Source organism: Bombus pascuorum, chromosome 6, assembly GCF_905332965.1.
Source record: "Bombus pascuorum chromosome 6, iyBomPasc1.1, whole genome shotgun sequence".
Lineage (NCBI taxonomy): Eukaryota > Metazoa > Arthropoda > Insecta > Hymenoptera > Apidae > Bombus > Bombus pascuorum.
The window spans coordinates 17,198,855-17,225,955 of record NC_083493.1 but is presented as its reverse complement, the minus strand read 5'-3'; the positions used below and the strand labels follow the sequence as shown (position 1 = coordinate 17,225,955).

The 27,101-nt window shown below is 36.7% G+C and overlaps 1 protein-coding gene and 1 long non-coding RNA gene across 5 annotated transcripts in view; one reads left to right on the top strand and one right to left on the bottom strand.

Moving 5' to 3' along the window:
• The window catches only part of LOC132908416 (neuronal acetylcholine receptor subunit alpha-7), a 285,011-nt gene that overhangs the window by 223,418 nt on the left and 34,492 nt on the right, over window positions 1-27,101 (top strand). The gene's annotated exons all lie outside the window — the stretch shown is intronic.
• LOC132908430 (uncharacterized) lies at window positions 757-27,101 on the bottom strand. Its single transcript, XR_009658363.1, has 3 exons — window positions 24,654-27,101; window positions 1,077-1,259; window positions 757-1,010 (listed from the first exon to the last, which is right to left on the bottom strand). It is a non-coding gene; the product is annotated as an uncharacterized LOC132908430 (long non-coding RNA).

Genomic DNA, 27,101 nt, shown 5'->3' with positions numbered 1-27,101 from the left:
AACTAATTTTATAATTTCACGTTAGAGAGAGTATTTTTATTGAAGGGTGTTTTTAGCGCTTTTCTCTTCTTCAATGGGATTATTGTCTATCTTCTATTTTAACAACAAACAGTATTCAAAGTACGATCATTGGAGTCTAATAGCCTTAAATGAAACGGTGCACTCAATGTTTGGATTTATATTTGGCAGTTATATTTTTTGTTTTGATTATTTGCAATATCGTGACAGGTATAAATATGGTCGAAATTTTTATAAAATGCCATGTTATGTTGCAACCATATTTTGTTTGCAAAACAAAAAAGCATAACAGAATTATATAAGGAAATATTCTAATAGCTTGTTTGATATAATACGATAGGTAATTATCATTCTTTGAAAAACAACGGATTTTTTATTGAATGTCAACTGATTATTCTTTCATCCGATTCTCTTTACAATCGAGTATAGTTTATGTGTAAAAATCAAAAACAAAATCTGTCGAAACAAGCTAAACCAGTAACAATAAAAAAGCAATATTGTTAAATTGAAATAATCAACAATTAATAAACTGCAAGTTCTATTTAAAAATAAAAATAAAAGGAGAAATTAACATTAATATATATTATAACAATATATTATGCAAGAAAGAATGTAATATTATTCTCATAAAAATGGTACGATTCTTTACAGTATTTATTATATCTAACCGAGAATATAACTTAAAATATGAACTAACCTTGAACAGTAATAAAAATTTCCCAACATTTTACTATTCAACTACTAAATTATAACGATTAAAACTTAATTTAATTCCTTTGATAATGTATCATTGAACGCAAAATTACGATAACTTTGTTAGTAGCATATACTTTTCTATTAAACATAACCTCAATTATGTCCAATATGTCAACGATATCGCTACAAAATTCTCAATTTCTTACCTTCTCTTCAGCAACGTAGAGACGTCGAAGGAAATTTCTTTTCTCCAGTTTCTTCCATCTTATAATTCGGAAACTTTCGCGGCACCTTTCCTAAATTTAATTGAATAAGTTTATGTCTCGAACAGAATGATTCGACGTTTGCCTGTATATACTTACCAAAAATCCACTAACCCGGACACATTTCTGTACGTGCACCTGGTTTCATCGCGTTCTTTTTTCGCCAAGCCATTTACGTTCACAGACCCACAGATAACAACAATCCGATTAGTTTCGTCTCAGTCGCGACAAGCTCGTACTACTTGCAGCATCGTTTCATCGTTTTCTTCCATGTTCGTGGCGCTGTAAAAAGTTTTTTAATTTAAATCCGCCTGTGGCAGTGCGCGTGCTCAAACTGCGTTTCGAGAACTCGATATATCGGTATTTCGAGATTTTCTTAGTCGATCAGATTACGTTATTTTATTAACCCAAAGCCGTAAATAGTGAACCGTTCTTTTCTTCGCATTTTGTGGTTTTATATTTTATTTACAATTGTTATAATTTTATTTTTCGTTTTAGTTTGGCAAAAAGAATGAAAATTAGCGCACACGTGTGCACCCAGTGCAAGTTCGTGAAACTCGCGAGTCTATAACGGGTACACTATCGTTTCGTTTTATGTTCACGTGATGACGAAGTTCTTGTTTTATTACTACTCTTTCTCTACTATTCGTCGCTCGACGAGATGAACACGAGTCGGTTAAACGACAGGAGTTTGCTGTAGTAAATCGATAATCGAGTAAGTAGATATCAATAATTTTAGAGCACTTACTTACAGAAAGTATTTGGTAATGAGATCAGAGATTATCGAATATCGATTAAATTTTAAATATACTTTCGTCGGAATATATAGTACAGTATTTTAATTAAAGTAACCTAAATAGATGTAATAGATATAATAAACTGGAAATTGATTATTTTCTGAAACCTTTGGATATTATTTCAGGTTAATGTTTGATATGAATCCATGCTAGAACATATATATATATATTATATATTAATTTTAGATACTTTTACTTTTGTAAATAATAATCAACTTTTATCTGAAATATCTAGGTATGTTATAAAATTCATAGTTTGTTTCATATCCCACATTTGAATGATTTTTGCGCAGATTTAAAAAAATCTTTCAAGTTGCATACAATTTCGTATCGTATCGACGTATCGACACTGTCTGGAAAACTTCCAAAACCAAACGTAAGATAAGTGCAAAACATCGGTGGAGGAAATTCGATTATTTGCGTATGACGAATGGAAACAAGTCTATTGAAACTATCGAGAATGCTCGTCGATCTTCCGTTCGAGACGTTCGACTCGTTACGTATTACGCGGAAACTCTATCCCAATGCAGAAACGCGCGATCGTGTCGAATTTCGACGTCTGTCGGCTCGCGTGACCCAACCGTGTATATTCTTTTTTTTTTTTTTTTTTTTCTCGATCAGGCCATCCATTTAGGCTTTTATCGGCGATCGAGGTAAATTAAAATGCTCCGGTGCTTGTTCGACTTGATGTCAGGGCCTGTCTTTGTTCCGCTGTCGTATCTCGTTCCTGATTCCGAGGGTAGATGCGTCTATGCCGAAGAAATCGGCGTTTCCTTCGTCGTGGATGACACCGGCGATATTGGAACGCGGAAAATTAATTAAAAGGGAGTCAGAACAGGCTGAAGGCACACTGAAAGTGGTGAAAAGGAAGCGGGGCAATTTATCTTGAGGGACAGAGAATGGAAAGGGTGGCTGGCAAACGTTCGATAAATTCGTATTAACGAAAGATATGGACGGAAATGTCTGAATCTTTCATGTCCACAAACTGACGAATGTCGATCTGTGAAAAATTCATAAAATTACCCTTTCGTCGTTGTTACGCCTAAGGATATCGTGGCACGCACAACAACTAGATAATTTAGGCTATCTCGCGATATAGCAATTAAAAACAGTTACAAAGTAAAACGAGTTTTCGTTAATATCGTTTGATGCTGATCGTTAAATCACTTGCTGACTTTGTCACGCTTATACATTGATCCGTCAACGTCAATTGCTTGGCCGTAGAAAGATACGGCACCTAAATCAAATCGCTTCGTATTTTCAAGCTCAATGGCAAATTTAAAACACATCTTTCTCCACCAAACAACGCAACGTTTTAACCATAATGCTCCGCTTAGTACTACCATTTCTTTCCTCGCTGAGAGTGATTACACACTTCCTCTCGTCATTTCTTTCGCGCCACTTTTTATCACCATCGTTCAATTCGTTTTCTTTCTATCTCCGGCTATTACGACACACGCCCACTATTTCTAAGGCGAATGCTATTTCCGCGGTGGAGAACGAGAACTTTAATTATCGCGGCCTTTGTATTCGCGCGCGTTGTTATAAAAGGACGAAACGGTTGCATTCGTAAGGGCTGACTACCGTCATTTGTCGCGAAGCGCGTTCTATGCTTTCAAACTCCTTGTTTCCGATATCGCCGAATATTTCACGAGGCTGCAGAACTCTCGAAGCGTTTGGCAAATTATAATAGCAAATTTCATTGGATTCCTTTGATATTTTGTTGAAAAAGTATACGTATGTATAATTAATCGTGATTGCGTTGATTTTACATATTTCGTTTTTCCGAGGCTTCTCGTTTGGAGAATTCGATGTAGTTTTAAAAACGGATATTTCTTGGCAGTAACAAGAGTTTAAATTTTATTTTGCAAATTAGTATTGTACCAGTTTACTCTTTTAACAACGCGTTCTTATTTACGCATTTCTCATGGCAATTTACAACATTTTTATACAGTGCATTATATTTATATTTTGTACATTACATACTGCAAATTTCGCGAATATGCGCTTACTGAGACTAAAGTAAAATAAATAAGTTATAAATGAATGAAACGATACGTTAAAGATGTATAGTTATAACTGATCGAAACTACCTTTGTTACTTTAATTTTTAAGTTGATTACGTAATATTAACCAAGAGTACAATGTATGCAATATTTGAGTGAATTTTGTATATCACTCAGAATTTGTATCAATTTTCTATGAAGGAGTGCACCGTTTTATTAAAGTCGCTTAAAATATTCCCAATTAATCTGTTCAATTATAGAATGCGACTATGACATCCTTCAGGAAATCCACTAATTTCTGATTAATTACCCATTATAATACCCTAAATGTGCGAATGCCTGTGGAAAGTGTACAAAAGGAATGCGATCGAATGCTCGATCCTTTCACTCGATTCCTTTTTCAATCGTCCCTTTTCAAGCATAATACATAATCATCAAAGATACTCAGAAATCCTTTCATCCTGACGAACATTCTCGTACAACTTGTGTTTAAGTTGGATGTTCGAAATTGAACGATTTACGTTAAAATTTTCCATTTTGCCAACAAATTAATATCCTGGCGAACTCTATTAACCAATAAAAGAGAATTATTCGAAGACAAGGCGACTCGACATCGCAGGCCGCTGTTCTCGTAATATGAGAATAAATTCCACCACTCGTTTCTCTCCGATATTCTTTTCTCTTCTGATCCTTTACGTTTCTCTGTTCCCTGTGTCCTTTCTGTTTCCAGTTTTTCTTTGTTTGTTTCCATACATGAACGACCGCGATTCCCGTTTTCTTATTTCCGTGGAAGCGGTAATTGCCTGGTTTTGTGTCTCTCTCGGATGAAATAACAACGAGATACGGTTTTCAAGCTCATTATCGTTTCGAACTTGACTCGGCAATTATTACAATTATTCTTTAACACCCTGCCATTCACGGTGTCAGCCAATACATTATGACGTTAAGCGATACCCAACGTATTATGTCAGTGTCATCGTATTATTATGGCAATCAATATTGAATCGTATGTTAGGAGATCTTCGTCCACTTTTTTAAATCGAAATTTTCGTTAAAAGAAAAAGTACGTTGCACTTCTCTTTGCGCGAAATACTTTCCTTGATCTTCCGTGTTTTTTACCGTGTATTTATAACAACAACAGACACATTTGTATACGTTGTAAACAGGAATTTAATAACAGAATCGTTTACGACGAGTCATTGGAGCCATGTTTTTCCTACAATGTACAAATCTCGAGTCAAGAGTGCTTGTATTTTCAGCAACGCCATTTGAATGGGAAAAATTAATTTGAGATAAAAGCACGTATATCAATAACGTTCCAATTGTATTGAAATGCTTCTCTTCTATATTTTTGTTTAACCTGGAAACTGTGCAAACTCGAATTATCGTAACAGAAACTATTATCGATATATCGTGAAATGAGAAATTGAATTGAAATATATTATTTTCGCGGAATAAACTAGAGGAAAAAATATTTTCTACGAATATATTGAAAAACGAAGATTACTAAGAAATAATTTGCAATTTTACGATATACGGGTAAATAAATTATATATCTACAATGTGCACGTAATGACGTGATGTAAGCGCGTGCAAGCAAACGCTCAAGAATGGCGAGAGGATGAAACGAGCGATGAAATACGATGGGAAAGTCTGTCAACTCCAGAATGTAAACGTATCTCTATGTACACAGAAACAGGGATAAATGGCGAGCACTACGGCTGGACATAACTCTGAAAATAAGTCTGTTATATAAAAATAAGAATTTGTGGAAACGTTTGTTTTATCTATTGGTAGGTTCGAAAGGTTGCGTTAAGGCTTATTTATTGGTTTCGATCAAGAGCGACGAGTGCATCGCGTATCGTGGGTAGATTTGAAATTTTAAATGTAGTATCGATTATTTAGTTTGTCAAATGAAATCAACGATAACATATTAGAACGATATAGACGTCAGTGTGACTAACTTTCTTATTATAAAATTAATTATAAGAAGGATAGCACTATATAAGAATTATGATATCACAGCATCTTAATCCTTCGTCTGCAATCTTGTTTTTACCGACGTAAAAAGTCGTTTGTCTATTATCAATTTATTTTAGATTTTGTGTGTTTCAAAAACATCTTGAATACCCAAAATTCTTGAATACGAATGTTTCATGTCTCTAGAATATTATCCAATAGATTTTATTGCTATACGTTACTTTAATTTTGTCAAGCAAAACAAAATTTCAACAAAAATGTGGAAAAACAAAAAAATTACTTAAAATTGAACAAGCGAAATTTTAGACCTAAATAACGTTTCCATTTATGCACATATTTATATTAGTTACAACAAAAGCGGCAGCTATTTAAAGTTATATTAGCTTTGAATTTACATTCTCAGAAGTAGAAAATGTAAAATTATTGTGCAGAAGAAATTCGCGGGTTTTGTTCAACAGCTAACACTTGCGATTGCGAGTAATACAGAGAGAAAATATGAAATCTGAATATGGAAATAATAGCAGACCTTTAATTTAAAGTTGGCAAAGAAAGAATATGTAGTTAAGGAAATTATTTTTCATATTACATTTAACACTTTATCAATTCCTGTTTCTTTCATTTACTTTCATACAATCATAATTAACAGTTACAATGAAAATTTGTAAATAATCATCGTTATAATAGGGAAATATTAATTTCGTTAGTTTTATTTATCTACTAGAATATTATCATATGGTTTAATTAATATATTCTACGTCATTATTATACATATGTACGTGTCGTTTTTCTTTTTTTTTTAACTGAAATATTGCATGTAACAAATCACACATTGGCAAAATCGCTTTCGCTAGGAATGTAATTAGAACGAACAATCTATATTTGTCATAGAATGTCGTACGTGTAAATTCACAGAAACTAATTTAATAGTAAAACTAATAAATCAATAAGTTAATAAATCCTGCAACAGTTAAAAAGAATGCACTGCAGGGTACAACATTATTAAATATTTCATTAACAAATAACAAATTATAATAATATAAATAAACCATCAAATATCAAACTAAGAATATATAACTAAACGTGTCGAGCCTGTAAACGTTAGAAATATCCATTTCAATACAAATAGCTTGCATTTTAATTACTATCGATCGAATAAATATTCAACTTTCCTTTCTAAATAATGAGACTGAATTTGCATTTAAAACAAGCTTCTATAAAATACCATACGTATTACATACGCTCTCTCCAAAATTTGTTTACAAACTTCTGTACGCATAAATAAATAAGAATCGACGAGACAAAGGCAAAGAGCATATCAGTAAACAGATCATATCTGTTACCTGTGATATGTGAAAAAGTATGTGCAAGTATTTGTTACCTTACTAGTCACGTTCGAACGATTTCATGTCGGTTGTCGCTAAGAACACTTCACGCTCGTTTTCTTCCTTTCGTTTTCACGTGCTCTCCTTCCGGTTTATCCACCTCACGAAAACGTGGCATTTATATTTTACACGTAACTCGACCTTGTGTCCCAACGTGATCTCGTTAGTACGACCATCGATGCCGAAAGAATCGCGCCCCTATTTTTGCGATTTATCTGTCGTTTCTTTTGTTTTCCACGGTTGATTGATTCACGTGTCGAAACGTTTATTGTAATTCTCTTGATTTTCCTGAATTCGCACCCAATGGGATTTTAGCGGCTCTTTAATAATACGTGGACGAGATCGAGAAGTTAAAAGAAATTTGAAAAATTAAAAGGAAAAATGTGTTAGCGTGATATATTATAAAATTAAATAATCTGAGAGGAATTGTTGTTTTTTGAAAAATGGATTTATTTCCTAATTTTAAGTTTTCAGACCCTAATATGTACATTAAATAAGAATCGGATTTTAATACTTTTTCAATAATATTTAAATCGTGTTAGCCATTTTCCTTGAAGAATAAGATCGAAATCTACGTGGAATGGATTGATTGCAAGCTTTTATAAACTACTCTACTTTGTAATAAAATAATTGAATTAAACATATTTAAGCGTAAAATATCTCAATTTTGTAAAGCAGTAATTTAATATATGAAAATATGTATATATATATATTAAAACAATTAATGTTTAAACCTTTGAATTAATGTTCAAACATTCGATGAAATTATTATTCATTAACAACCTACTGCAAAACAATAATTTCATTTCAATGACAAGCATGAAGTTTCGAATCATCCGACCTTGTACGATTGATTTTATTAATCGATGAAATTTAATTAAAATACAAAGACTAATAATCCGAAGAGTTATTTTATTCCATTACACAAAGGCTGATACCGTGGGGGTGAATTTACTAAAGAATGTGTCTCTGTAACGTTAAAAATATCTTTGCAACTGGTATCGAAATCGAACGAAAACGAATCCAGGCTTTACCAGACGATTGACGGTTTATTTACTGTTGCGGCAACTTTTATTTCTATTTCCAAAGATTCAACTGTCGTTTTGCTCACCCTCTTTTGTCTCTTTTCCAGTTACGTGGCTATATATTTTCTACACATTGTCCTGCACAATGTACTCCCATACCTCACTGTTATATTTCAATCACTTGGTATATTCGTATATCTATCAACCAACATGTCACTAACATATGATATTTTTACACGAACAAATATACAAGCGCTCTCACACACTCGTTACTTATACAAAAGTACAACTTTTTAATGCAAATGTTCTGTAACGACTGTATTTACTGTAAATATACGTAAAACGTTGAAATTAATTGTTAGAGATAATAAAGTTTGTATCAGTTTTATACGTAGAAATTGATACATTGCGTAATTTATTTTAAAAAATACGACATTTGTTCGGACGAGTCTTTTCAGAATGATATTTAAACGTAGAAAGGTAAAGGTTGAAAGTGGACTAGAAAGTAAAAACACGGAAAATTAAAAGTACGATAAAGTGACAACGAAGGAGCAAACAAACAGAATAGGAGGCATCGGTTTATTAAACTACGTGTAATAATAGTTTTAAAAGAAGACGTGAATTTGACAAATTCATATGTGTATGAAAACATCAACATGTATAAGTATCGGTACTATGCAACATCGCCTAAAAATATACTTTGTATTCCTATTTCTAAAAATCTAGGAATATTATTTCATTAATTTGCGATGAAATCGGAATTTCGGTAGAGTTAGGTTGAAAAATATTCGATTAAATTTCTTACTCAAATATACCTGCGTCATATTTACGAATGCACGGCAGTTCGTTAAAAGATACATTAATAATCGATAGTAATAAAAACTTGGAAACTATAATTTTTGTTTCTCTTGCAATCTTAATTAAAACTCTAAATAATTAACTTTATGAGAAACAATCTTTTGAACGAACATATAATTTAGCTTTCGTATAAAAGTTCTGAAAAATTTACAGGAGATATTTTTATCGTGGACATTTCTATTACGACATTATATTTTTATGATAAAATAAATGCGAGAATATATTGGCGAAGACAAATGTAGTTGTTCTTTCCTCATCAATAAATCGGAAGTTACGCTGGGAATGTTCCGTGATGCGACGAATTTTTAATTAACTAGGACATGTATACGTACGCATACACGCTCGGTACACTTCAATTGCAGTGCATTACGGTGCAATCATGTAACCACGCCCATTGTGAACTTCGAATCTAGCTGGCCATTGTAACGATGCGCCACGTAGGTCATAATTCACCCCTTGGTTAACGTACAGTTAAGAAAACCATCCTAATTATTCGCCATGTATAATGAGCAGGCGGCCGTTGTAACCGGTAGTTGGCTACACGAGAACCAGTAGTCTTTTATACAATTTATAGACAGTCAAGTGAAAAATTTATGGAATTTGAAATTGTGTGAACAATCTACTGGCAGAAATACGAGTTAGAGAATAATAATATGAAATTTACCGAAATTAATTTCGCACGAACGTTCGTGTTCGAATTTGTTTGGAAATTTTATTGCGCAATCGATACCAAGCAACGGAGGGAAAAGGAGAATTAAAAAACGAAGAAGCAAACAATTGTGGACGAATGGAGGGTAAAATAATTGTATATTTGAAGAGAGAAAGCGTTTGCTTTCTTTTGCCATGAATTTTTTCTTTTTTATTTTTTAGTTCAAAATAGAGGAAGAATAAGTGACATTAACTCTGATAGATCCGCGATCATTCTCTATTCGTGTGAAAGAAACAGCCTGAAAGGGCGCTTAACTTTATTTTAAATAGGCCGACATCGTTCTCTTACGTACTTGTAGTCTTCGACGAAGCAGCTTCTCTCTTGCTTAACAAAAATAATTGAATTATTCCATCGAACGGTCAATACGCGACACGATACGGTGAGATACGAGACACGGTACAGTGAGATACGCGACGCAAGAAGACAGGCGAACCTCCATCAGCGTTCACCGGTAACTTTTGATTAAAACTAATTGATGTTAATGAAACGCAATGAACGCGTCACGCGTATGTTCCTAATTTTCTTCGTTAATTCCGGTCAGTGTACGCAACGATCGGATTCCGTTAGCTTCAGGATATCTTGTCACCTGTTACATTCGATGAAACGACATACCTACGCGACGTCCATTTCGTTTTTACGATATAAAATTAGAATTCGACCTCGATTATTCGGTTGCTTGTTAAATTACAAAATATTTCTATTCTTACGATTACGGATTTCTTTTAGATATATTTATTGACAATTTTTAGAAATTAATAAACTTTCGATTCTCGGTTTCGAGATGTGGAATCGTTGAAAGTTTTAGAATAAAATTATTCTTCGGAGTAACTTTGCTGTTCAAAGTTTTCTATTATGGAACTGGTGCGATTAATCTGCTTTTTCTTTCTTTCTTTTGTCTCCTCCTTTTTTTGAATATTCACGGTAACAGGAACGAATTGGCGCTTTCGGTTTCCAGAAACTGCGGCTTTCACGATTAAAAAAGGCCTACATTATTCTCGTGATATCGACCAATTTTTTCCAACAACCGAGAAAGATTACTGCACAATTAAAAGGGAACAATGAGGGTGCAATAACAGAAACTCGTAAAGGAGATTAAATGGCTCTCTGTTTTTGCTCGTGTGAAATTTAGTAGCGAGTAACTTACTCAGGAGAACAATAACGTTAAATTCTTTATTAGTTGTTTGCACTGTGAATACAATTTTATTAGGTATTCGGCCTATCTACTTATCTTCCTTTAATTTGAAACGTTAAGACAACCTTTTACATACTTCGATAATAACATTCAAAAATAATAACAACTTCAAGGTAATAATTATTAATAAATCTTCGTTATTATACATTATAACACCCACTGGTTAAAATATGTACGATTCGATCCATTAATAGATTATTCCTTAGTAAACATTTATTCAGCCATCTTTATAGTAATATCTAAGAAAGCAGTTCGTCGCTTAAAACACTTTCGATGTTTGGAAAACTTGGATCGGTCAAAAATGGGAAATAAACGATAGGATAGACAAACCTGATTTTACGCGAATTAATTTTGTTTCTTTTTAATTCGCAACGGATTACCAGGCGATTGCAAATTGTCCCGACTTAATTTATTTGATTCACGGTTTGTAACGAGCGTTTTCACATTCAACGTTTTCAACAACAGGCCGATTTGCCCCTCGAAATTTATAAATTAGCGAGTAAAAGAGAAATAGATTGTAATTTAACCATGTGTATGCTGAGATAACACGATGAACTAAAATTAAATTCTCAACGAAAGATATACAAAATTAATTAGGAAGATACATAGTAAGGAAATTAATTTCTCCTTAAATTACTATTAATGTATGTATGCTCAATATCCCTGATAACGATAAGAAAGAAAATTATAACTAGAAAATCATGTATCGTTTTAGCCAGACAACTTTCCTTGGTTCTGGAATCCACCCCATCGATGCAAAGTACTTATATGCTTCGAATTTAACGAAATATCCTTAACCGCAAGTGCTGTCGACGAAATAGTGCCGCTTTAAGTTTCACTAAAATTTTATCTCGCTAAAGAATTCCGCCCGCTAGCAACTATTTGCGCAAGACGTCGAACGACAATGAATTTGACACCAAATACAAACTCGAGGCGAAGCATCGCAGTTAAAAGGGGTCGGGCTACCGTAACATCTTTTAAAAGAGGGGGAAAAGGTAAAATAAAAGAGAAAACCGGGAAAAAATTGAATTTTTTTTTTGCTGTACCTCGTCGCACTTGTCCCATTTTTCAGATTCTATAATGAGGAAAGAAAGACGACGTTGTCTCGCCGGGGAGAAAGGAGCTGTCGCTTCGAATCTTCGACGAGCAGCGAGCTAGAAGTAATCGACGCAAGAATCGCGTCTCATCTTCGTTAATTATAATCACGTTCTTGGTCGATAAACGCGCGAAGTCCTTCTCCTCGAAATTACTGTTCTCCTGAGCGAATACAATCTTGCTTAGTTGACAGGCAACTTGAAAAGCTTTAACTTTGAACGTTTCTCTAGTTACTTAAACGATTCGACTCCTAACGTCAGAGGTATAATTTCTTTCTATCGCGTTTCCAAAGTCCATATAGATAATAACATTGTTAAATGTTATCGTTTCCTTCGACAGTGACTACGTTCGTAAAATCGAATGATTTATTTTTGCTCGATTTGCTTTCGGTTCTTTGACGACCACATCGGTATACCTCTTACAGTTCGCGTTTAACCCGTTAACGATGTACTGGTGGTGCGTGTCCCATAGTTTGCCTTTGATTCATTCATGAAACTCCAGTACCTTCCTGGCAATTTACACTGATTCATTGGCAGCGTGCCGACGCATTTCTGGCTGAGCTAAACGCGAGAAAAAATCACGTCGTTAAAATATCGAATGGGGATGACGCTTGAACGACGCACAGCTGGTTTTGTCAAATTCACGTTAGATACTTTACGAGGTAGTAATTAAGGGCAGTTTCGACCGAGTAATCTGCGAATTGATTAAACGATTTCGTACTCTCGTTGATGCCAATATCTTTGATTAATCATCCATTGAAACTGGTATTTGAAATTCTCTTGTTTACGCGAAAAGTTATTACCTATGGCCCTCTAACGATAAGACCCCATCAGGTTAAATTCCAACGCCAGTAACTAGTGCGGTTTCTGGAATGTCGTATTTTTCCTATCTTTACGGTAGAAAAAAGGGTCGCGCTGTTAAACGCGTGTCTGGAACATCGTCGACTGGCAAGATTTTTGCAACTTTTTATCCCAGATAAAAGACCGCCTCTAGTCTTGCCCTACGACTTCACTCGTAAACTTTTACTCGTCGTTAAACGACCACACACACACGTACACACACACACACGCAAAATAAACAAGCACAACTCAGTAGCATATTCGCGGTGACGTTCGGCATAGGAAAAGATCGTTTCTCTTTCTCTTTAATTAATTTCAAAGCTACTCGCATCACTTACCGCAATAGTTCTGACGATCTTTGCTCACTTGCATGACGTCGTGCCGTATTACTTATTATTATTATTATTATTATTATTATTAATATTATTATTATTAACATTATTACTATTCTATTCTTTTCTTATCGTTATATTATTGTTAGTGTTATTCTTATTAATGCGAAACACTTAGCATATGAAAGAAGACACACCTAGATTCGCTATGTTTTTTCTTGTTGTTGGTATACGAACGTCCACGAATCTTTCTTGTGTCGAAGTTGTCTGATGGTCTGATATCGATTTTGTGTATCTGGCGAGCTTTTCTCTACTTTCTTATCGTCTCTTTAGTTCGTCTCTCGGTCTGCTGCTGCATAATGATTGTCAATAATGAAATATCGAATATTCAGTAATACTTCTGTATTATGTCCATCTACCTTTCTTTCGCTCTAATACTTCTCTCTTTTTCCTTTCGCTCCCTTCTTTTCTATCTTTTTCGCTCTACCTTTATTTCTTATACCAGCTCTTTCTCTCTTCCTTCTTCGGCAGCCATCTTTCTCTATCTCTGTTCTCTATTTTTGTTCCGTTTACTCGCTCGCTCTATCTCTCGCGCGCGCCACTTATTTATTCTGATTTTGGTTTCGTCTATGCAAGCTGCTGGCTCATTGGGTTTTCTGAAAGTGCCTGTAATACTCGGACATTGCCTGTAACACTATATGCTTTCCACATCTACGTTAAGTATACACGTGTAATGTCTGTTGATTGATGTTGGTATGTTTCGTACAAGCGATATAGTAATATATAATATTATATACATATATATATTTACACATATAATTATAAATATTATATATAACAGCTGATTTATATTGGTCACGTATAACTGTGTTCATTATATATAATTAACATAATACTTCAATTATGTATACAAAATATTTAATGGTTTGTTAGGTCGATAACGAGCATCGTGCACGGTATTACGACACACTTTTATGGGAAAGTATTTTCCAACATATTCACAGTACATTCATTCAATGCACGTTTATAAAGTATTATAATAATAAAAAAAAAAAAAAAAAAAACAATAGAATAGATCGTTCGATGAACGATTAATTTGATACGATCTATCGTAAATCTATACGATCTTACGATCTATAGCAATTTAAGAAAGTACATACCGAATGCATTGTAACGTTGATGTAACGTGGTAGTACTATTTAGATCAAACTAATTGTAAGTAAGAAAAATTCAATAGATTCTGTTGATTAAATGCGCTAACAGAATGCAGTAACGAACTATATCGAAACTGAGATTCGAGTACGTATCCCTTTATCTTCATTGCGTCACCTGGTCCTCGTAATTATTTCGTTCGTTCCGTTCTCTATTAATTATCGAATTGAAAAATAAAGTCCCTTGCACTGACAAACATCTTTCGTAGCGATGGTAAAGTGAATTCGAAGGAATCGTTATGTTTGACAAAGAAACGAAGATATTTTGCAAATACCTATTAAAATATTCCTTTACAGCATCTTAAACGTCTGAAATTCGTCCAAATAAAATTAAATCTTCTTACTATAACGGTAAACTGACAATCAAAAAACGCACACGTAAGAAATGCTCATCGAATACTCGATTTTGCAAATATATAATAATACCTATAACATTGCCTCTACTCCTAAAATCCTCCTCGAATAGATCTCTCCCATAACTACAATTCTAACGAGGTTTCATCGATCATTCGGTATCACCGCCATTCTTTCGTCGATCTTTCATTCTTCGAAGGAAATCGCGAAATGATCACGAAAGTTTCAACTTTACGACCACCACGATAATAATTACGAGGCCCAGCCGCAATTACGCAGGCGCATTAATTCAAGCTTTATAGACCGTATCTGTCTTTCTTCGTGCCGGCAGCGACATTTAGTGCAATATGCCGTGGCGCCTGCCAGAATTACCAGCGCAGGTAAATGAAATTGGCTCGAGCGTTTCCTCTTCTCTCTCTCTCTCTCTCTCTCTTTCTCTCGCCCTCTCGCCCTCTATCTGTCCTCCGCAGCTCATCCGCCGTCGTTCCTCGATCTTCCAGTTTCACCCTCGATCGCTTTTAATTTCTCTGTCTCTACCTTCTTCGTTTTCCACCGCTACACTTTCACTATAGTTGCAGAAGTTAACGGGAACTTGGAGTATTTTATGTAAGACCGCCATCAGATACTTAGAGGGTGATACTTTATGAAACGATAGACCAAAAGGATGGAGTAGTCTTTGTGCACGGAATTGTACTTTCTAACTGCAATTTAGAAGCAATCCTTTATACGCAGAAACTTTTATTAAAAGTAAGAGATACGTAAAAAGACTGAGGAGAAATATGTACCCGATTAATACGAGTAGAATCGTTGCTAGCGTACTCTTTCATGTTTAGAAACCTCCACCCTTCGTATCGTATTTTTATTGTTACAACATTCAGTCGTATTGGACAACTACATATTCTTAAGTTATTACTACCATCCGATATAACTCGAATCGTTCTAACAAGTTTTCTATATTCTAATCTTTCCACCATTTTCAACCCACCCTTTCCTCCTCAATTTTACCATTCCACGTCCTATGCGAACTCACACGCGTTTTCCCTCTTCGTTTTCCCTTTACGTCCGCGCACCGGCTATCGTTTCTCCTCTTTTAATTTCATTATCATCTTTCCTGGCTCGTCGTTCTACACCTTTGGTTACCAGTCCGTAATCCGGCAGCCTCCTCCGCCTACTTATCTACGCTGACGTTTCTGCATTTCTGCATTTCTCTCCCGGGGCATTCGCCCCTCGTTTTTTCATTTAATCATAATCCCTTCTTTGCCACCCCTCTGCGAGTTTCTCCGGTCCTCGAGCGTTCGCGATCTATTTACCCCTGTCGTTCTTTGGAGCGCGCGAGCTCTTTGAAAGCGTCCCCTCGGCCCATCGAGTTTCTTGCCTGTTCCCCTGCTAAGCCGCTATCAGCTCGCGTCTTCACCCTTCGTCATCTTAACTCCGTTACCTGCTGCTCTTCCCTGTTTACGCGCCATTTCTCTTTATCTCGACTGGCGCGCCGTATCCGCCGATAACCGGCCCTTATTCACCCTTTCATTCTCCACCACTTTTCTGTATAAAGAAGGAACGTGCCGACCTGATAACGAGCGACCGTGAAGAGAGCGGAGGTAAGACGGCGAATGCCTGCTAAAATTGACAGTTTTAACGAGCGGATGTCAGTTTGCCACGTTTATGGCTCGCCACGGAACCTCGTGCCACTTGGCAAAGAGTCACAGAACGAAGAGTAGCGGCAATCCTATAGATCAGAGTCACGATTTCGTTGCTTTCGTTCCTTTTTAGAATGTTCGTTAAATCGTTAGACTGTGGATGTTTATATTTTTCGGAATACATTTCGGAAAATGGAACCTACTCGGAGATTTGTTGCTACAAAACTTTAATAAAATTCGTGGCAAGTACTTTACGTTATAATTTATACGTCTTTTTATGTGCATCTTTGAATTTTCAGATTTTCTATAAACGGATAAACATCTGCAGTTTAATTAAACGTGTATTACCGATGCTATACTTACTTTGAACAAGTTTTCTTTTATGTAAAATATTCGGAAGATGTAACTTTAATCTAGATTTTTTAAAAATATACTTTTATTTAAATAATCGTAAAATCGGGTCAATAAATTTGTGATAATTGTTTGTCCTTTTATGTAAAATATTCGGAAGATGTAACTTTAACGTAGATTTTTTAAAAATATTCGGAAGATGTAACTTTAACGTAGATTTTTTAAAAATATACTTTTATTTAAATAATCGTAAAATCGGGTCGATAAATTTGTGATAATTGTTTGAAATATAGAAAGAGAAGATTATGTTGTGAAACGTATATACGTTCGATGTATCCACTAAAATATTTGGAAATAGTAATACATAGAGAGTTCTAACGAGCATGTGCTCCAAACTTTCGTTTCATTATAACGTCGACTATAATTAGTACTTTACTTTCGTGCTTTAAATTTGTCGAAAATGAGAATTATCATGAACCGTCGCTGATATCGTACAAGTTCGTAAAGTTGATTTACTTCGCTTTAACGTATATTAAAATTCATAGAATAGTAGCGAGAGGATTTGAGAGAAAATTTTTCATATGAAAGAAAATAGATGAAAAGTTTTTGTAAGCATGTTATGCAATACCTACTTAAATTTACATGTGACTTTCCCAGTAAGTTCGTAGACAAAATTGTAAAAAAACAGTACAAGGGTGCGTCCTACTCGTCAAAAACTATGTTCGTGAACATTGTTCGTAAAATTTTCGATAAACATTTTATAGTCACTCTACGATGTTGCCACGAATATTGCTTGTAACAAATTCACGAGTAGCAGTCGAGGTTCACAAACATATTTCACGTACCTACTTCATCGTGTTTGCAGGAACTTTGGTGTAGACGCTTCCGAGAGCTATGTATGTATGTGCATTTGGAACAACGTTTACGAACATTAGATATGTAAACAGATGAGAACGACGATTTGTTTGCGTCAGTGAGGACGCGCCTTAAGGTTACATACGTAAAGCGGAGTGGCTGTTCCATGGACTTTATAAATAAATTAAGAGCTAGACCGAGTAGAAGCTATAATAACAAGGTCACAAATTAGTTTACCCCGTTGTTCGACGTTTTATCGATTTTTAATTTCCAACTCTATCGGAAACGACTGCATCGATTGCGTTGATCTAAAATGAAAGGTAACATAGCGATTCGCTACGTTATCCTTACCGACAAGGAAAGGAAAACGTAACGTCTACGAAATTATTGGATAAATATCGCACAGCGTCTAAACTCCCTGTATCTCACCAACCACTTGTAAATCCTTGACGATGCAAGTCCAACATCCTGTCGGGAAAACTGCTTCATCGAGTTCTACGAAGGAAGATCACGTGTGTTCTCACGCAGCGAACGAGAGGCTCGAGCGGAAGCCGCGTGTTTTTCCCTCGCGACTTGGTGTCTCGCGCACAAAAGGGGACAGTGCCAGGATAGATTAAACGAACGCAAAAACGTACACGTACATATGTACCTAAGTATCGTGGAAATACGTGGACCAGAAGATCACGAAAGGAGAAAGAGCGAGATGGCGATAGAATCGAGCTGGAATTCTTTAAATAGAATAGCAACGACAAGTCGAGTCGACAACGGCTATCGATATCGTAAAAAGAATCGCGCGATCTGGACCAGATATTTGTTGTTTCCACGTTTCCTCTCGGCGAACGTTTAGGCACGCAGACATCCAATTCTTGCCTCCTATCGACATTCGCGTCAGACGTTTTCCAAAAATACGAGAGGAAAAGGATTTGAATTGTCGATGAACTGAAAAGCTGACAATATGAGGACGTGACTGTCATAGAACGGTAAATCCGATAATATCGTGCTTTGTGTCGATATTAACCCTTTTACAGTGGCTGTCTTTAATAGAGATTGGAAGTCAGGAGCTTGAAAGCGATAAGTTAAAAGGATTCGCGTCGAACGTTTCGTTATGGCTGCAACTGTATGTATGTTTTAGCGTTTGGAAAATATGTGACGTATATAGATAACGATCGATGTTAAAGAAATTGGAGAAGGTACAAGATACGTAACAGGTTCGACTAACGTGATAATACCAGGAATTACCGCTGTTGTTAAGAAATGATAAAAGCACGTTTAACGGTCATAATTGTACTAATAAAGTCGATACTTAAAAAGGATAGAATCGAATTCGATATTCGGTGTACGTTCAAACGTAATGCAAATTGAAATCGAGTTATCATAATTCAGCATTTCGATCGACGTATCAGAGACTAGAAAAGCTCAAAGAGACGAAAGAACTTGCACTCGCCAAAGGGTTAATAGCCCAAAATCATACGTCTCTGACAAATTCGTTTCCAACGTACGAATAATCGTTCTTACCAACGAGATGTCTGCCACGATCAAATACGGAGAAGAACGCCTAATTAAAAGCGTTACGGTAATTGAAAAGATGTAACCGCGAAATGAAATTTTCCCGTCATCGAGCGCACAAAGACGGAAAGTGGAAGGTTCGTTTTTTCCATTTCCTGCTGTCCATTCGATACGTACGACATACGAATTCAGAGGAATCTGGTCGACGACTGGTCCGAGACTTTTCGAAAACGAGCAGCTTTCGAATACACGTACGTTCGTCGACCAACAGCCTAACTGGTAGATCGTGAATAGATTCGGAGCACGATCCCTTTGATCCTCGCGAAATTTCGTTACTCCGTTGTGAAATTGCATGAGAGATACGCGCCGGCGCGAACCGTGTGCGATAAAGCTTAGTTTGCAAACGATCGGATACGATCGTCGTGTTTTTGAATCGCGTACGGGCGAATCAGAGTCGAAACGAGAAATCTGTTTGTCTTCGAGTAACCGAAAAAATGTCTTGTCTTTTTTTTTCAGAGATCTAGAGCGTCCATTGCTACGTTAAACTGGTTCTCTAATCATTTTTTTTCTTTAATCTGTTTGTTTCGTTGTGGCGCAGACGACGTGCACGACGTTGCTTCGTTCGCGACGATCGCGAGACTGTTGACGAAAATCGATCGGTGCGACGCGATGCGACGTTTTGAAAATTCGAATAAACGACATCGAATCTGTCGTAGAATATTTGGTAATCGCGCGGAATAGGATACATCTAGTTGTTTTCGGTGATCTCGAGATATGTCGTAACTACGTTGTAACTTACGTTGGATGATACCGAATATATCCTCTATAACCTTCGATTTTTTTTATACAGAATCGTGTTTCCGGATTGTAGGCGATGAATTTGTCGAGTGCATACAGTGGTGAGAATACATGTATGTGTGCATAAATGAGAAAATGTTTGTTTTCAATTCGATCGATCTTATTGGTAGCGATTGTATTTTTATTTATTCCTGGAACATATTGTTAAAAAGTATAATTTCCATACTCGCGAATAATTATAATAATCGTATGTTTGCATTTGATGCGGGCAATTTATTGACAAGAGCTTTGCATGATTAGAAACTTTTGTATTTGAATTTGACTTAGCAATGGATCTCGTAGCATAGCAAATATCTAATATTAAGCGATCCTATATTTTACTCTTCAACTATTTTCATATACTTAGAAAATATGTTATGCGCTATTATTTTTCGAACGTATAAATCATATTTTCTCATGACGTATAATATCGTAATATTTTGTACGTATACCCTCGCCACTGTATATTGGAATTAATCGCATTTCTATCATCGTGGATTATGATTCGTAAGAAAGCAAACGCTGAACCAATGCTTAATTATCGAACGCGTTTCTGCCACTTTCTAACTTTCGATTCTTACTTTACAATATTATTAACGACAAGCGTTCGTACGAAATTGAATTATCATATTCGATTTAAACAAACCAACGTTAAACTTTTATAATTATATCACATCGGCAATGAGATGAACAACGATTAATAATGAAATTTTTGAATTCGGAAATCGGATGGTTCGGAGAACAGACTTCGGCGGGTTATAGAGGATTAAAGTCCGCCTCCAATGATATCAGCGCGCGATCGAAATCTGTCACGTCGTAAAACAATCATTTGCCCGGCACTAACGAATCGCTGCCACCAATTACACTTCATCAGGGACTCCGTGCTGAATATCCTTCAGCCAAATCGCCAAATATTCCTTGTGAAACGTGAGCGAACCTCGAAAGCTCCTCACCACCGTCCTTTCACGACCTATTATCCTGATCCTCGTTTCGCGCGCACTTCGATCGTGACGCTTTTCACACTGAGCGAGGAGACGGCCGAAAAGGGAGACAAAGGGAGAGAGAAAGCAGGGTGAAAGTCGACGGGAAGTAGAGGAAAGAAGAAAAACGCTGCGTCAGAAGGTACTACGTTGATATGCTATGGTTGCCGCGAAAGCGAACAGACAACGAGAGCGTTGCCTCGAACAAAAGGATCCTTCTCCTTCTCTCCGATTCTCCGCTTACTCCTTTTGTCCTTTCCAGAAGCTTTTTACGCCGATCTCCGATGCTTTCGACGCGAGAAACATTTATCCGTGCACGCATCGTTTCTCGTTGACTGACAGTCGCGTTAACTCGCGCTGCTCGCGTCATCGATCCGCTCGCATTGGCGCGCGAGTGCACGTCGTCTACGCTGATCCAGATACCGAAACAGGCGTGTGTGTGTGTGTACGATGTTGCAGGTGTGACCATCCTGTTGTCACAGACGGTGTTTTCCCTGCTGGTGGCCCATGTGTTGACGCGAACCTCCGAGGCGGTGCCACTTATAGGTACCGATCCACCTTTCCTACCTACGCCCTCTTGCTCATCATCTCTCGCTCGCTCGATGTGGGGAGTCTTTCTCGATTCTAAATCAATTATTCTATAATAGATTCTTTGTTAACGGATAAATAGCAAATAAATTGCTTGCTGATCTTAACAATGCTATTACCAAGTTCTTTGTAATCGTTTCTTATCTCGTAGTTTCCAAGTGCTATCTTTTTACAAAATTAACTATTCCGCGTTATCGTATTTAATAAAAATACCTCAATATTCGAGTAAAATATAAAACGCCAAATTTTTACAGAGAAAAGCGATGCTACTTTTAAATTAACCTCAAACTGTAAGGCGAACAATCGAGATGAATTTAGAGCGAAAAGAAGTTCATTTATCAAAATGGAATCTTTGTCAAGCGAGCTCGAGAAAACTCCCCGCAAGTTCTATGACTTGCTTTAGAATTACCTAGTGGTCTATCCTTCGTCTGTCCGCGTTTCTCTGACTAGTCGCTTGTCGCGACAATTCTTTCCATTGTCGCACACATCTATTTCTTAAAACGAGACAACCTTCCCTCCAGCGGGTTTACGTTGCGGAAATTGTCTCCGGCGCGATTCTGCCGATACAAGAACGAATCCGTGTCTAGGCGGTTCGTACTTTCTCTGGGGTCTCAGTTCATTCGTACACGAATCTTCTTTGCTACAGATAAACTAAATCTTACAGAGCATTATTCTGCGACGTCTTTCTTACCGAACACGGCGATACTGACTTCCCAAACGATAATAAAATGAACGATTTGTTGTTGCGAAACAGTATGACCGAGATTTCGCTGAAATCAAGTGCCCGTAAAGCGAGCATTGGCAAAGCAAGTATCTTTTTCGGTTCTTGTTTCCGTTTTATTGCACATTTACTTTTGTTCCGACATTTATCAAATTATTACGATACATACCAATTTCGAACGAACGCGTTACTTTTCAATGTCTTCTTACATACGACAATTCTAAACTTGCATCGAGAAATGCTACAGGAATTTCCTCCTTCGAGATTTAATAATTTGGTACATGACGAATCGCAATTAATCGTATCAAACGAATTCGATCTAGGGTTTAGTCACGTCATTACGTGTTATATCGTTGTTACAAATATCCTTACTACGTGTCAGTCGTTTACAACAATGAAAAATTCACATTTGTCAATTGCCAGTTCACCGATAACGTTGCCTGCTAAGATATCGTTCGAAGAGGCTCGGATCTCCAGCGAAAGGAAAATACAAGCGACATTGCTAAAGTCTAAAAAGGTCGACGTCCGACAAACCGTTACTTACAAATAATTAGAAGGTAAAAAGAGTCTCGTGCTGAAATATCGGAACGTCATAGGGAAAAATCACGATCGTAACTCACGAGCTCTTCGCGTTGAACCCTCGGCAAGCAATTTAGAGAAACACGCGGTTCCATTCGTCGACGGAGCAGAAAGGAAGGGTGAAAGCCGCGAGAAGCGCGAAAGCAACCGAGAGAACGCGCATCCCGTTTCGTGTTCGGTAAGAAGACGGCGAGAAAAGGTGGCACGGGGAGGAATGGTTTCCCCTTTCTCATCTATGAAAACACCTAGTGCGACGGGCTCAACGTACCGCGAACGAAATCGCGGAATGCTCTTCTCCTCCTCGTGCTCCCGGCAGATTCGAAAGTAAAATGGAAGGAAAGGCGAATTGAATGGCGCATCGTGGGCGAGCGTGCAGCTCCACGGAGTTCAGTTGTATGTATAATACGAACAAATGAGACGGGGATGGTGCGTAGTGGTTGCGTTACAGCCGCTGTCTCTGCTGAACGTATAATCACGGTATAACGCGTGCTCGCCCGCGAGGGGTGGTTGTCGTGTTAGCTCTGCTTTCAGGTAAGGACAAGGGGCCTGACAAAACACGACAACCGCTTCACTCGCGAATCGATCGGTCGATGATATTTTTTCCATCGCTCTCCTTGTTTCTCCGACTGTGGTGGATCATAATCGCGAGTACGTTCGTGAATCGACCAAAATCCCTGGAAATCGTCCTGTTCGCGGGATGAATTTTCATAAAATCTAGTAGAATCGATTCGATTAGTTTCGAACGGTACAACTTGTGTTTGGAGTAGTCAGGAACGCGTCGTCTATCAGTGGATCGGTTCGTTCGTTGAATCGAACTTCGATCGAACGGTAAGACGACGAACGAGCAGTTCCTGCGAAGCCGCGTTCGATTTTTCTCTCTGCTTCCTCTCTGCTTCTTGATTTTCTTTTTTTTTCTTTTTTTTTTTTTTTTTTTTTCTGTCACTATCGCCTATTTTGCGACTAGATTTGTCAACCTTACACCATCCGCCTACAGACACGATCATAAGCATCACGACACGCTGATGAGATTGATGTCCTTAGGTCTTGGGCAAGTTCATTACCGAACGATCCGCGTGATAATTCAATAGACACGATATATCACTATACGCTGTCAAATCGTTTCTTTGAAACTTCTGTACGACGCTCAAGTTCCTAACTGATTTCGTCCGTTCTCTCTTCTCTATTAGACATCGACCTTCGCTCTTTTTCTTTGCTGCTATTTTGCGAACGAATACTTTCATTCGGGTGATACGGGTTTGAACGTGAAACGTTCCTGGATATGTCACGCATTCATCTTCGGTTCCAATGATTTAGTAAGTTCGTAAATGCCGAAGAATGAATGCGTTACTACGTCAATTTATCGTTAAATCGTAATATTTTAGTTACTTTTTACGTTTCCGATTGTTGACGTGTACAACAATTTTATTGCAAATTACTAGAAATAATTTCATGCAAATATAAAGCAATATAAAACGGTATTTCATAGACACTTACTTGCAATTAGTTTCGAGTATCAAAAATCTCGAAGATATTAATTACGTCAAAAATCAAGAAAAATTGAGTTTCAAGAAATTTCTGATTCAAAGCGGATTCAAAACGAAGTAAATGAAATATCGAGTAGCATACAACTTTGTGGAAGTCGAGAAATTACGAATGAACGAATTTTATGTGAAGAAATTATATAAAGACGACTACTATCTTTTCATATAAATAATGCAAGTTACTTTTGTTTATTTGTTATTAGAAAATTATGACGTTTACAGCTATGCTTGACGCGACATGCTGGATCTTTGCGATAAACTTTAATCTCTTCTCTACCAACGTCAAAACTGTGAAACTTACCTTAAGTAGCAGACTTCGATACATTCTGCTTTTAGATTTAGATTCCAAGTACTTGTACCTTTTCTTCTTCTCGTATTTCATGCAAAAATACTCGCGTTATACATGAAAACACGAAAACGTAACACAGCTTTTGTACTTTCGTTTCACGCGAGATCAAATCCCAAAATTTTTTAATAAATCACACAACTAAACTTTGCAATATCCGTCGACTTTCCATTGATCGAAATACTCGACGTTTTCTAAAGATCATCGCGTTTACAAACTTATCGCTGGTACTTGCCACGTAATATACGAAATTAGAAACAATGTCATTTAATATTTTTATCGCAAGAACTAACGATCGCGATATCTAAAAAGGGCTCTTTTCCCAAACACGAAGTAAAAGTAAAGAATAACCGGAACGTTGAAATGAAATATAAATTCGATATCAATTCGATAATGAAGAAGCGACGGCACTTATCGTAATATAAATTCAAGTATCCGTTTCATCGGTCGCTTTAATATAGAATTGATTTGGCGCGAAGGAAAGAGAAACGAGCTAATATACGATCGATGTACGGTCGAATGGAAAAGACGAGATTAAATACGCCTGTAACGAGCAAGTAATGTTCCTTCCATCGAGCCTGATCGTCCCTCTGCTGATTGAGCCGCACAGCATTACGCGTAATAGCTGTAGGTCAAGACGAATGCGAGCAATAAGAGAACAACTCCGGTGACGATGAATCGTGATTATGAGAATTTGCGCAAGGTACCACCGGATTTCCATGCAATTGCATTTTTATACTTGCTGCTCCTATTTTTATCGTGATGAATCGCGCGAAATCGGTCACGCTTCAATTAACAGGTAATCCTTGGAATTGAACCGGTGCTCTCTGAACGAACGATTGTTCGGGCATGAAGAAGGGATTACGGAGAAAAAAGCGGTCGTTTAAATAGAAGGAATACGTCCATGTAAACGTACGTTCTATCGTGGCACGGATGTTTCTATTAAAATCTAATCTGCCGTGTCACCGGGAGTCGTTTCAACGGTTAACTAAAACCAACGGAGATCGATTTGTTCGGTTCCGTATTGTTTTTAATCGGCGCGTCCTGACAGAATGGATTTTTAAATCGTGTCTCGTTCTGTATAGTAGACGTTATATTTCCGACGTAAGTTTAATGGCATATTTAAAAATGCCGAACGCTAAAACCAGCACGTTAGTTAAAGTGACCGATGATCGCAAATTGAAATGCAAATCGAAGAATAGCAGGATATCGATGAGAATCTTTAAATTGAATTTTTAAAACAATAAGAGGTAAAAATAAACAAACGCGATATAATAACACCAGTGATATTTTGATTCGCGGATATGATTTTTAATTGAATATAAAGAAACGTTGAATCGACGCACATAAACGAATAAGAAGTATAAAATGATAATAGAAAACAAAAATTAAAGAGACCATGAGAAATAAGATATCTTAGAGAATTAAAGCGAAGCGCAACGGCTAACTTTCGCTATTATTCCGAGAATTGTCAAGTTTTGCAGAAAGGGTGGAAAGAATAAGCAAAGTTTATAAATTTATATCAAACGTTTCGAAATATCGAAACTTGGCGAGTAACGATCCGACTAACTGGTCGCGAGTTATAACGTTACAAATATATATGTATCGTTGGTACAGCGTTTCACGTATTTTACTCATGGCAATTTCCTTCCTTTTCTTATTAATTACGTCACTTGGAACGGTCGACGTGAATCGCACCACTTCGTCGGGACGTATTGCTCAGGCTACCTTCGAACTCTTGTGTTTGCTTAAGAAATTTACACGGCTCAAGGGAAAACGATTGAACTTTACCGAGGGCGTAAGATTATAAACTGATTGCGAATTAAATTTTCCAACGTTCGGTTGTAGATAGCAGAGACTCGGAGTTTTGCAGTTGACAATTGCGAAACAAAACGCGTAAGACTTTCGAGGTAATGCATTTTTTCGCTAGCAATGTTCAAAATTACTGCCACATATGCATATTATTTGTGCGACACGATATAGATATATTCGTCGTTTACTAAATAGATTTCATATAAAAGTAACGATCTTCGATGCCATTTAAAAAAGAAAAAGTGAACGAGCTTACTACAAAACTTGACGTTATGCATTGACGATTGAAATTTCGAAACTTTATTCAAAATTACGCAAATGCGAATTACGTCCGGGAAACGTGTCCCCTCGCTTATTCAAACTTTTTAAACAAGAAAGAAAAAGACACAATTAACTAACTTATAACAGCCTAGTTGCTGCATAGAATCAAAAAGTTATTTAAACTGCAACGAAAATGAAAATTTCCAATGCAGCCAGATAGAATATCTGGTCGTTTCGTCACGAATTTATCGAGTGAAATAATGCGAGAAAAGTTCTCCGCGCATCACAGACAGTTAATTGGAACGCTAGATTAATTAATCTGAAGAGAAC